This window comes from Erinaceus europaeus, chromosome 3, assembly GCF_950295315.1.
Source record: "Erinaceus europaeus chromosome 3, mEriEur2.1, whole genome shotgun sequence".
Classification (NCBI taxonomy): Eukaryota; Metazoa; Chordata; class Mammalia; order Eulipotyphla; family Erinaceidae; genus Erinaceus; species Erinaceus europaeus.
The window spans coordinates 154896679-154909442 of NC_080164.1; the positions used below are offsets into that span (position 1 = coordinate 154896679).

The 12764-nt window shown below is 43.2% G+C and overlaps 1 protein-coding gene and 1 pseudogene across 1 annotated transcript in view; one reads left to right on the forward strand and one right to left on the reverse strand.

Annotated features, from left to right (window-relative positions):
• Positions 1 to 12764, forward strand: part of SMIM14 (small integral membrane protein 14) — a 56843-nt gene that overhangs the window by 7219 nt on the left and 36860 nt on the right. The window lies entirely within an intron of this gene.
• On the reverse strand, positions 5201 to 6000 carry LOC103113262 (ras-related protein Rab-11B-like; annotated as a pseudogene).

Below are 12764 nucleotides of genomic sequence, written 5' to 3' on the forward strand. Positions count from 1 at the left end.
GATGTCGTTGTTGTTGGATAGGACAGAGAGAATTTTTTTTAATTCTAGAAATTAGACTGAAAATGAAGACTTACCTGTTATTTGCCCGCAGGGTTGTTGCTGGGGCTCAGTGCCTGCACTACGAATCCACTGCTCCTAGAGGCCATTTTTTCCCATTTGTTGCCCTTGTTGTCCATTGGCGGTGGGAACCAGGGGGCCGAACCCGGGTCCTTGAGCACTGTAACGTGTGCTTAAACAGGTGTGCTACCACCCGACTCCAGCTTCCCTATTCTTTATTTCTCAGAGAGTATGGACCCAGGATCATTATGGGGTGCTGGAAGGTCTGGCCTCTGTAATTGCTTCCGTAATTATTATCATTATTATTACTGTTGTTATTATTATTATTATCAGTGTACAGCTCAGCTCTGGTTTATAGTGGTGTGAGGATTTGAACATGGGACTTTGGAGCCTCAGTCATGAGTCTTTGCGTAATCATTATGCTGTCCACCCTTTACTTTTTTGAATTAAATATTTTAGCTATAAATATGTATTTTAAAATAAAAATTAGACTACAAGATATATATTTTTCTTAAACCAATTTTTAGTGTAGGGTAGGGATTATGTTTTATTTATAACATTTTAAGCTTAAAAGTGTTTTTGTTGTAGAGAAAGTTACCTTTTCACTGCTTATTTTCCTGTTGGCTTTTCACTTCCTTTTTCTACTTTCAGTCAAAGCACAGATGTATCTCGGCTTTGTAAAAATACAGAATAAAACTAGGTTTTGCTTGACTGCACTCAGAAGAGTTACAGATGACAGTGCTGTCGAAATTAAGCAGTCAACAGAGGCACTTTGAGTCAAGTTAAGAACATAGCAAGCATCTTCATAATGTATGCCCCAGACATAGGATTCTGGTACTTATTTTATCATACAACACACTTTTAGAGTTAAAAAAAAATGGGCATAGTATGTTTTTATAGATTTGTTAATTCAGGTAATATGGAAGAAACTTGGAAGGTTGAATACTTTAAAAATCTGTGATGCATATTCAAGAAATACTCAAATAACACTGCTTTATTACTATGGTTTTAAGCATTTTTCTGTCATTTACTTAGGGATGGGTCATCTAGCTGTAGCACTGAGGAGAGATGCTATGAGTTACATGAGCAGGAAGCGTAGTAACTGTAACTCCTGTTAAATTATGTAGATAAGCAAGTGAATGGAAGTGATGTTGAGGAATGAAAGTCTAGCTTCTGTTCTTATTTGAGTGATGTAAATCATTCAAAAACTCAGTGTTTTCTGTAATGTACCTCACAGTTTCAGAGTACACTAATATTTTGTGAATAACATTTGTGAATCACACATAGATTTTATATCTTCAGTTTTTCTGTCTGGTTTATAAAGAAATAGCCATTTTTTGAATTAGTTTTTTTTTTAAATCAGAATGTGATTATCTTTGGGGATTTTAGAAAGTATTTTTAGAATATGAAATGTTTGATTATGATGTTGAATGTGCAAAAGGATGGCTCAGTTGAAAATCTTTCCTTTGACCTTTGTATGAAGCTGGAACCTCGTGCTCTGGGCTGCTTTTTCATTGTGGGAGACAGAGACAGACACTACAGCTCTGCTATAGCTCTTCCCATTTGGTGTTGCACTTTGAACTTGGGTCACTTCCATGGCAAGATGGGTGTCCTAGAGGGTAAACTGTTTCTCCAACCCTCCTTTGCCTCTTTAAAAAAGATTTGTGGGAGCTGGGCGGTAGCGCAGCAGGTTAAGCCCATATGGTGCAAAGCGCAAGGGTACGTAAGAATTCTGTTCGGGCCCCCAGCTCTCTGCCTGCAGGGGGTTCGCTTCGCAAGCGGTGAAGCAGTCTGCAGGTATCTTTCTTTCCCCCTCTCTATTTTTCCTCTCCTCTCTCAATTTCTCTGTCTTATCCTATGACAACAATAAAAGTAATAAATACAACAAGCGCAACAACTGCTGGGATAGCCTGAAGGTGCTTCTTCCCTAGCAAGTGCCTTCTGGATTGGAGAGAACCCAACTGGAGCCAACCTAGGCTGCTGCGTGGGAGAGGGATCTGGAAATACACTCTGGACTTCTCGAAGCCAGAAAGCAATTCCAAGTATTTTTTCACTCAGAAAAGCAGCTTGTATATATATACTAGCCAAGTAGGGTGGAAACAGGATGTGATGTAGAGAGGGTGGAGCAAGAAGACTGGTGGAAATCCCCGTGACTACAAGAGGGGGCGGAGCAAAAAGACATCGTGAAACCAGTGGGGGTTAAACCAATGCCCTGCAGGCAGGGTACTGCTTAGTTAACAGTGGTTATGTAAATAGACCGCTGCTTTGAGTGGGATCAAACCAATGCCCTGCAGGCATGCGGGTGCTTAGTTAAGCAGGATTAGAGACAGAAGCTTTAAGCCGGGGGGAGCTGACATACTACCCAACAACAAGGGCAACAAAATGGGAAAAATGACATCCAGGAGCAGTGGATTTATAGTTCAAGCACCAAGCCCCAGTGATAACTCTGGAGGCAAAAAAAACAAAACAAATAAAACAAACAGATTTGTTTATTTATTAGAGACCAGAGTTTGATGATTTTTTTTTTTTTTTTGCTTCCAGGGTTATTGCTGGGGCTCGATGCCTGCATCATGAATCCACTGCTGCTGGAAGCCATTTTTTTCCCCTTTTGTTGTTGTAGCCTTGTTGTGGTTATTGTTGTTGTTGATGTCGTTCATTGTTGGACAGGACAGAGAGAAATGGAGAGAGGAGGGGAAAACCGATAGGGGAGAGAAAGATACCTGCAGACCTGCTTCACCACCTGTGAAGCAACTCTCCTGCAGGTGGGGAGCCTGGGGGCTCGAACCAGGATCCTTACGCTGGTCCTTGCACTTTGTGCCACATGCGCTTAACCCGCTGTGCTACTGCCCAACCCCCTGAGTTTGATGATCTTTAAGAGCTAAGCTTTTAATACCAAAAGGATAGGTTAAGGAGAGAGGTGGTTTTCCTTTTTTTTTTTTTTTTTAATATTTATTCCCTTTTGTTGCCCTTGTTTTATTGTAGCTATTATTGGTATTATTGATGTCATTGTTTTTGGATAGGACAGAGAGAAATGGAGAGAAAAGGGGAGACTAGGTGCGGGGGGAGAAAGACACCTGCAGACCTACTTTACCACTTGTGAAGCGACTCCCTTGCAGGCGGGGAGCTGGGGGCTTGAACCGGGATCCTTGTACCACCTGCGCTTAACCTGCTGTGCTACTGTCCGACTCCCGGTTTTCCTTTTAATTAACCTGATTGCAGACTCTTGGAGGTGAAAGCCTTTTATTGGGATGTCAGAAAAGTCATGATGGGCTATGGCTTATGGTGGTGCTGGGGAATTCCATTTTTTCTGTGCAGTAATTCATCATGATTTTTCTGACAATCCAATATTTCTGTATCCTCCTCTGAAGCCTTCTGCCTGTTACTTAATTCCCTGGGGTCTTGTTAGATACACCTTTTTAAAATTTAATTTAGCTTTATTTTATTTTGCCTTCAGGGTTATCGCTGGGACTCTGCTTGCACTACGAATCACTTCTTCTGGAGGCCATTTTTTTTTTTCTTTCTTTCTTTTTGTTGTTGTTGCCCTTATTGTTTTTATTGCTGCTACTGTTAATGGGTAGGACAGAGAGGAATTGAGGTGTGGGGGAGAGAAAGATAGACACCTGTAGACCTGCTTCACCGCTTGTGAAACGACCCCCCTGCAGATGGGGAGCCTTACGCTGGTCCTTGTGTTTTGTGCCATGTGCATTTAACCTGCTGTGCCACTGCCTAGTCCCCAGACACACCCTTTTAAAGGAAAGAAATCAAGGAAGGTGGGTTTAAATTTTTTTAAAATTTATTTATTCCCTTTTGTTGCCCTTGTTTTATTGTTGTAGTTATTATTGTTGTTGTCGTTGTTGGATAGGACAGAGAGAAATGGAGAGAGGAGGGGAAGACAGAGAGGAGGAGAGAAAGATAGACACCTGCAGACCTGCTTCACCGCCTGTGAAGCGACTCCCCTGAAGGTGGGGAGCCGGGGGTTCGAACCGGGATCCTTATGCTGATCCTTGTGCTTTGTGCCACCTGTGCTTAACCCGCTGTGCTACAGCCCTTCTCCCGGTGGGTTTAAATTCTAACTCTGCTGTGCCTTTAAACTATTTAAATATTTTATTTAAATATTTTAATTTTTTTTAAAATTTTTTTTAAAAAAATTTTTAACCAGAGCACTGCTTAGCTCTGGTTTATTGTGGTGTTGGGGTCTGAAGCTGGGACTTTTGATGCCTGAGGTCTGAATGTTTTTTTTTTCCTCCAGGGTTATTGCTGGGCTCGGTGTCTGCACCATGAATCCACCGCTCCTGGAGGCCATTTCCCCCCGTTTTTTTGTTGCCCTAGTTGTTGCAGCCTCGTTGTGGTTATTATTGCCATTGTTGACGTTGCTTTGTTGTTGGATAGGACAGAGAGAAATGGAGAGAGGAGGGGAAGACAGAGAGAGAGGGGAGAGAAAGATAGACACCTGCAGACCTGCTTCACCGCCCGTGAAGCGACTCCCCTGCAGGTGGGGAGCCGGGGGCTCGAACCGGGATCCTTACTCCGGTCCCTGCGCTTTGCACCACGTGCGCTTAACCCACTGCGCCACCGCCCGACTCCCATTTTTTAAAAAATTTTTTATGTTTATTTACTTATTCCCTTTTATTGCCCTTTTTTTTTTCCCTTCCTGTCCAGGAAATCGATTCTATATTTCAGGACCCGAAGGGCACAGTCAGGATGGGGTGGGTGACATAAACAGGGGTCCCCCCCTGGGGTAGAGGAGGAGGAAGGGAGGAAGGCAGGAAGGAAGAAGTGTGTTTGTGTGCAGTCTGACCACGTGTATAAAGAACCTTGAGTGTTTCTGATTTTTCCCAAGGACCCAAAAAGAGACCGAGAAAGGTTACGAGAAGAGGTTCCGTATATACAAAACTTGGAGATATTGCTTGGCGCCTTGGGAGGGGGGGCAGATTAGGGGGTGAGGTGGGGTGGGATGGGGGTGGGGGGATAGCGCGCTGCGTGCAGAGGGAGGAGGGGGCCACGGAGACGCAGGTGGGTTTGGGAGGGGGTGTCTTCCGGCCTGTCTGGTGCCCCCTCCTGGGGCGCCCTGCCTCTGGGCTGTGTTTGTTGGGGGGTCCTGGTTGGGGGGGTTGAGGGGGGCTTCAGTGCGGCTGGGGGGTTCCCCAGGAGTTCTGCCGAGGTGCGGTGGGGCGGGGAGGGGAGCGTGGTTCCCCATCTGGTGATGTGGGGGGTTGGGGAGGGGAGGGGAGGGCGGCACGGCCCGGGGGGCTGGGGGGTCCCGGGGTGCGGGCCGTCACAGGCTTTGACAGCACTGCAGCTTGGTGGGCTTCTGTCCGTCGCTGGTGGGAGGCACGCTGATGTCCACCACGTTGTTGCCGGGGGACTCGTCGTGGGCGGCCCTGTCCGCGATCTGCTTCTGGGACACGATACGGTAGATTTCTTGAGAATGTTCTTGAAGGCTTCCTCCACGTTGCTGGAATCCAGGGCGGAGGTCTCAATGAAAGACAGGCTGGTATTTTCCGCGAAGGCGCGGGCCTCGTCGGTGGGCACGGCGCGCAGGTGGCGCAGGTCGCTCTTGTTGCCCACGAGCCTGATGACGATGTTGCCGTCGGCGTGGTGGCGCAGCTCCTTGAGCCAGCGCTCCACGTTCTCGTAGGTCAGGTGCTTGGCGATGTCGTAGACCAGCAGCGCGCCCACCGCCCCGCGGTAGTACGCCGAGGTGACGGCCCGGTAGCGCTCCTGGCGGGCTGTGTCCCATATCTGCGCCTGGATGGTCTTGCCGTCCACCTGGATGCTGCGGGTGGCGAACTCCACGCCGATGGTGCTCTTGCTTTCTAAGTTGAACCCGTTGCGGGTGAAGCGGGACAGGAGGTTGCTCTTGCCCACGCCTGAGTTCCCGATCAGCACCACTTTGAATAGGTAGTGGTACTCATCGTCCCCGTTCCCCATTGTCCTGGCGCTTCCTGCCCTTTTTTTTTTATTGCTGTAGTTATTATTGTTATTGATGTTGTCGTTGTTGGATAGGACAGAGAGAAATGGAGAGAGGAGGGGAAGACAGAGCGGGAGAGAAAGAGAGACACCTGCAGACCTGCTTCACCGCTTGTGAAATGACTCCCCTGCAGGTGGGGAGCCGGGGGCTCGAACCAGTATCTTTAGGCCTGTCCTTGAGCTTTGCGCCACCTGTGCTAAACCCGCCGTGCTGCAGCCCGACTCCCTGAAAGTCTTTTTGCATAACCATTATGCTGGCTCCCCAGCCTTAAGATTATCCATCCACCCATTATTTTTTTCTGTCACAGCAGTTCTCTGGGCTTTAGTTCTTTGCTTTTTAACTGGGTGAGAACTGCTATACTCACTAAATGTTAACAAGTCCACCGTTACTACTTATGAAGTTGTGATTTGTTCCATGTGAGTACATGAAAACTTGGCATTCTCTGTCCAGTGTACTTGATATAAGCAGTGATATCTTGCACAGGTCTCCTTGTTTCTTTTATACAGCCTCATTCCACTCTGTGGAAAATAAACATTTAGTTGTCATTTCTCTAGTCTACCTGATCTTTCTTTTGAATAGTATGCCCTCTGAAAGAGTACCTTTGAGTGTTTTGTTATCCTCTAAAAACATATTTTTAAAAATTTAAGAGGTGTTTTTTTTAACTGGATTTTATTTCTGTAAATAGTTGAATCTAGGTGCAATAACACAGGATCATCCTTTTGGGTCAGTATACAAGGAATCCATAACTATGATTGCTTGACCATTTGAATTTAGATGTAACTTACTGGTAGGGAGCAAGAGCTTTGCATGTATGGGGTCTTGCAAGCATCCTTCCCCCCTTTTTTATTCACAGAAAATTGTGATTTTTTTAAAGGTTTGTGATATTTATTTTAACATACAGATTTTTAAAATATATAACTTCCTGAGTCAGGTGATGGCACAGCTGGTTACATGCACACATTACAGATTCAAGCCCTTGGTCCACACCTGCTGGGGTAAAATTTCATGAGTTGTGAAACATGACTGCAGGTCTGTCTCTGTCTTTTGCCCTCTCTGTCTCCTAAATTTCTGTCTCTATCCAATAATAAATAAATATATAAAACACCTAACTTCCCATTTCCCATCAGAGATGGGAAAAGTAATTTTTGTAAGAAGTAATAGGAAGTCACTTGATAATTATGTCTCAACTGCCCTAAAGTTGTCTTTGTAATAGTGAAACAGTAAACTGGCATGATTGGTCATGTTGACAGATGTGGAGTGAGTTCTCACTGGGAACTTACATTGTGACTTCCTGCCCAGCTTCTTCTGCCTCATATAGTGTGTAGGATCATGATCGGATTGCTAGCTTCTCTTAATTGATTTCATTTTCTTTTTAAAGATTATTGACTTAGTCTACAGTAAAAAGAGAAGGAGCCAGCAGCACCACTCTGGCATATGTAGCGCCAAGGATCAAACTCTGATGCATGCAGATCCTTCTACCTACCACATAGCTATTCCCCAGCCATTTATTCTCTTTAAAATTGGGATTAAAAAAAAATCCTGCTTTGACTTTACCAGAGTGCTGTTGCCAAAATTTGAAAGTAGTTAATAAAGCTACAGGTATATAAGTTACAGGGTATGACCGTGTTTGAGATTCATTTCTGATGAGTAAAGCTAATTAATGTGTTGCAAAAAAATTAAAAAATAAAAAAAAATAAAGGGGGGGCGGGCTTAACACCAAGGGTTAAGCGCACATGGTGCTAAGTGCAAATATGGGCTCAAAGATGCCAGTTCAAGCTCCTGGCTTCCTCCCACCTGCAGGGGGGTCACTTCAGAAGCATTGAAGCAGGTCTGCAGGTGTTTTATCTTTTTCTCCCCCTCTCTATCTTCCCCTCCTCTCTGAATTTCTCTTTGTCTTGTCCAACAACAACAATAAACAAGGGCAACAAAAGGGAAAAAGTAGCCTCCAGGAGCAGTGGATTCATAGTGCAGGCACCAAGTCCTAGTAGTAACCCTGGAGGCAAAAAAAAAAAATCAAAGAAAAAATGTTTTATGAGTGAATTTGAATATTTTATTACATGGAGGTGTTGGGTCAGCTGATAAAAGTAATTTCCAGGGAGTCAGGCATAGCTCAGTGGGTTAAGCGCACGTGGCGCCAAGAGCAAGGACCGGCGGAAGGATCCCGGTTCGAGCCCCCAGCTCCCCACCTGCAGGGGAGTCGCTTCACAGGTGGTGAAGCAGGTCTGTGGGTGTCTGTCTTTCTCTCCCCCTCTCTGCCTTCCCCTCCTCTCTCCGTTTCTCTCTGTCCTATCCAACAGTGATGACATCAATAACTACAACAATAAAACAACAAGGGCAACAAAAGATAATAAATAAATACTAAAGAAATATTTAAAAAAAAGTAATTTCCAGTCACTGAGTATAATAGCATATAACATAACGACATTATTGCTGGAGTTCATAGATAAATGCTGTTTTCCCTGCTTAGTGAAATTCAGTCAGTCTTTAGCTATCTTCTGTATGATGATTCAGTATTCTAGCTGGCTCCGGTGTAAAAACTTGGGGAGATGAGTCATAAAGCTATGCCTTCCTGTGCATTGGCTTTCCTCCCTGGGAACTTAGGCAAACACATAGGATAAAGACAAGTGGCACAACACAGATAATGGAGTGGAGTGAGGTTTTGCTGTCTCTTCCTCTCTCAAAATAAGAAATAAATTAAAAGAAAAAAAAAAAAAAGACCTGGGCTGAGGAAACAGTGTGCATCAGACTTTCATGCCAGAAGCATGTTCAGAAGTCTCAGGTTGAATTCCTAGCACCACTACTAGCCAGAGCTGAGCTCTGATCTCTTTGTCTCTCTCATTAAAATAAACAAGTTTAAAAATAATGAAATAAACTGGGTCAACGAAGTGAATGCATGCAAGCTTTGGTTACAAACACTGGCACTGCACAAAAAACCCAAGAAGCTTTTTTTTTTTTTTTTTTTTGGGGGGGAGAGTATTTTTGGAGGTGAGTAATTGCCTCTGATATAATTGGGAATGAAGTTAAAAATAAGTCTGAGAGGAAGCTCATGTATATACTCCCTAAGATTCTGGAGGCAATTGTAGAAGTTTCTGGCTTATATTTCACTTGTTTTTATAACTTTGGAGGTTTTATAAGATTAATGCTTTCTAAATAAAAGTGCATAGAATGCTTCGGCTGTATTCCCCATTTTATTGATCGGCATAGCATGTTGGTTTTCTGTCTTGCGAACACAAACAGCATGCATTTGAAGACTTTGCATTTGGTTTCTATGGGGTTTAGTTTATTTTGTAAGTTAAAAGAAATCTGACATCAGTCTTGATCACTGTTAAGATTTGACTGGGAATTTGAAAAGGTGATTTCATTAGTTAAGAATTTAAAAGCTGGGAGCCGGGCAGTAGCGCAGCGGGTTAAGCTCACGTGGTGCAGAGTGCAAGGACTGGTGTAAGGATTCCGGTTTGAGCCCCCAACTCCCCACCTTAGGGGTGTAACTTCACAGGTGGTGAAGCAGGTCTGCAGGTAGGTCTATCTTTCCCCCTCTCTGTCTTCACCTCCTCTCTCCATTTCTCTCTGTCCTGTACAACAACAACGACAGCAATAACAACAACAATGACGATAAACAAAGGCAATAAAAGGGGAAAATTTAAAATACATATTTAAAAGCTTCAGTTGACTACTGGCTACAGATTGAGTAACAGTGTCACCCTCTTCCAGTCACAGGAGAAACTCTGTTCTCTCACCTTTAATGAGCCCTTGTTATCCCTGTTTTCTCAAGAGCCCCCTTTTTTTGGGGGGGGCAGGTGGGACAACTGGGGAAAGTTGAAGGATGTTTTGTTTTTCTGTATAATACGTATTTTAAAAACCTCTCAGGCCTGGGTGGTGGCAGTTCAAGCCCTTCCGCCTGCAGGGGGAAGCTTCACAAGGCATGAGGGCACTCTACTTACTAGGCCACCTCTTGGGCCTCATTTTAAATTCAGGTTAACAAAGCATCTTAATTTAATTTAATTTTATCTTATCTTATTTTACTTATTTACCAGAGCACTGCTCAGGTTCTGGTTTGTGACAGTGTGGGGGATTGAATTTGGGACTTTGGAGCCTCAGGCGTGAGAGACTCTTTGCATCACCATTAGGCTATCTACCCCCTGCTCTAACAAAACATCTTTAAATCTTTTTTATTGGGGGGTAGTTAGTGGTTTACAGTGCAGTCACTGACACATGGATACCCTTTATCATCTTCCTGTGATCTCTCTCTGCAGAACACTCTACCCACAACCCAGGTCCATTTACATCCTCGTGCCAGGACCCCAAGGTTCTGTTCAGCTTTTCTTGAGAAATGTACACGGTGCACCGTGCCCAGTCCAAGTTTTGCTTTGTGTTCTTTTCCCCATCTGTGTTTCTCAATTTCCACTTTAAATGAGATCATTTGTTTTTTGTCTCCCCCCTTTTATTTTTGGCTTATCGCACTTAAAATGATATCTTCAAGTTCCACCTCATGTTTATGCCGTAATCAACCACCGGACTTCTTGGTTGCTTCTAGGTTTTGTCTATTACAGATTGTGCTGCTATGAACATAGGTGTACATAGATCTCTTCTCATAGGTGTTTTTTCATTTGCGTAAATCCCCAGGAGAAGAATTGCTGTGTCATTTCTAGTGTTTTGAGAAATCTCCAGACATTAACAAAACATAATGTTAATATAGTTTGTAATAGACATGCTGTTGTTTCAGTGTTAACATTTTCACCCAGGGACTGGGAAATAGCTCACCTAGAGAGCTACATACGGTACCACAGCAACAGCCGTGGTTCAAATCCTTGGACTCCACATGGGAGCACCTGCATGGGGTGCTTTCATGAGCAGTGGAGCAGTGCAGTGTTGTTTTTCTCTCTTTCTTTCTTTCTTTTTTTTTTAATTTCTTTATTGGGGAATTAATGTTTCACATTCAACAGTAAATACAATAGTTTCTACATGTATAACATTCCCCAGTTTCCCATATAACAGTACAACCCCCACTAGGTCCTCTGTCAGCCTTCTTAGACCTGTATTCTCCTGACCACCCACCCCAGAGTCTTTTACTTTGGTGCGATACACCAATTCCATTTCAGGTTCTACTTGTGTTTTGTTTTTTTTTTAATTTTTAAAATTTCTTTATTGGGGAATTAATGTTTTACATTCAACAGTAAATACAATAATTTGTACATGCATTACATTCCCCAGTTTCCCATATAACAATACAATCCCCACTAGATCCTCTGAATCCTTCTTGGACCTGTATTCTCCCCACCCACCCACCCCAGAGTCTTTTACTTTGGTGCGATATGCCACTTCCATTTCAGGTTCTACTTGTGTTTTCTTTTCTAATCTTGTTTTTCAACTTCTGCCTGAGAGTGAGATCATCCCATATTCATCCTTCTGTTTCTGACTTAATTCACTCAACATGATTTTTTCAAGGTCCATCCAAGATCGGCTGAAAACATTGAAGTCACCATTTTTTACAGTTGAGTAGTATTCCATTGTGTAGATATACCACAACTTGCTTAGCCACTCATCTGTCTTTTTTAATCTTATCTATTTTAAAGTCTATCGTGTCAGATATGAGAATAGCTGTTCCTGCCTTTTTTTGTGGGCCATTGGCCTGTATGATAGTTTTCCATCCTTTAACTTTAAATCTGTGTTTGTCTTGGTGAGTTAGGTGGGTTTCCTATAGACAGCATATTGTTGGGTTGAATTTTCTGATCCATCTTCCTACTCTGTGTCTTTTAATAGGTGAATTCAGGCCACTGACATTTAGTGATATCAAAGATTGAAGACATTTTAACACCATTCTTGTAGAGTTTTATTTATTTATTTATTTTTTAATTTTTTAATATTTATTTATTCCGTTTTTGTTGTCCTTGTTTTATTGTTGTAGTTATTATTGTTATTGTCGTTGTTGGATAGGACAGAGAGAAATGGAGAGAGGAGGGGAAGACAGAGGGGGAGAGAAAGATAGACACCTGCTTCACACTGCTTGTGAAGCGACTCTCCTGCAGGTGGGGAGCCAGGGCTAGAACCAGGATCCTTATTCCGGTCCTTGTGCTTTGTGCCACCTGCGCTACAACCCGACTCCCTCTTATAGAGTTTTAGAGTGATCTGTTATATGTCCTATTTATGGTGGTCTGATTGTTTATAGGAGACCTTTCAGAACTTCTTTCAGGGCAGGCTTGGTGATAGTTGATTCCTTCAACTGTTGCTTGTCTGAGAAGGTTTTGATGCCTCCATCTAGTCTGAATGACAGTCTAGCAGGATATAGTATTCTTGGTTGAAAGCCTTTCTCATTGAACACTCGATAGATATCTTGCCATTCTCTTCTGGCCTGTAGTGTTTGTATGGAGAAGTCTGCTGCTAATCTTACAGGTTTTCCTCTGTAGGTGACTCTTTGTTTTTCTCTTGCAACCTTCAGGATCCTTTCTTTATCCTTATTCCTTTCTATTCTAAATATGATGTGCCTTGGTGTCTTTAAGTCTGGGTTAATGCTGTTTGGGACCCTCTCGGCTTCTTGAATCTTAGTCTTTTTTTTTTTTTAATTTACATTTATTTATTCCCTTTTGTTGTCCTTGTGGTTTTATTGTTGTAGTTATTATTGATGTCATTGTTGTTGGATAGGACAGAGAGGAATGGAGAAAGGAGGGGAAGACAGAGGGAGAGTGAAAGATAGACACCTGCAGACCTCCTTCACCACCTATGAAGTGACTCCCCCTGC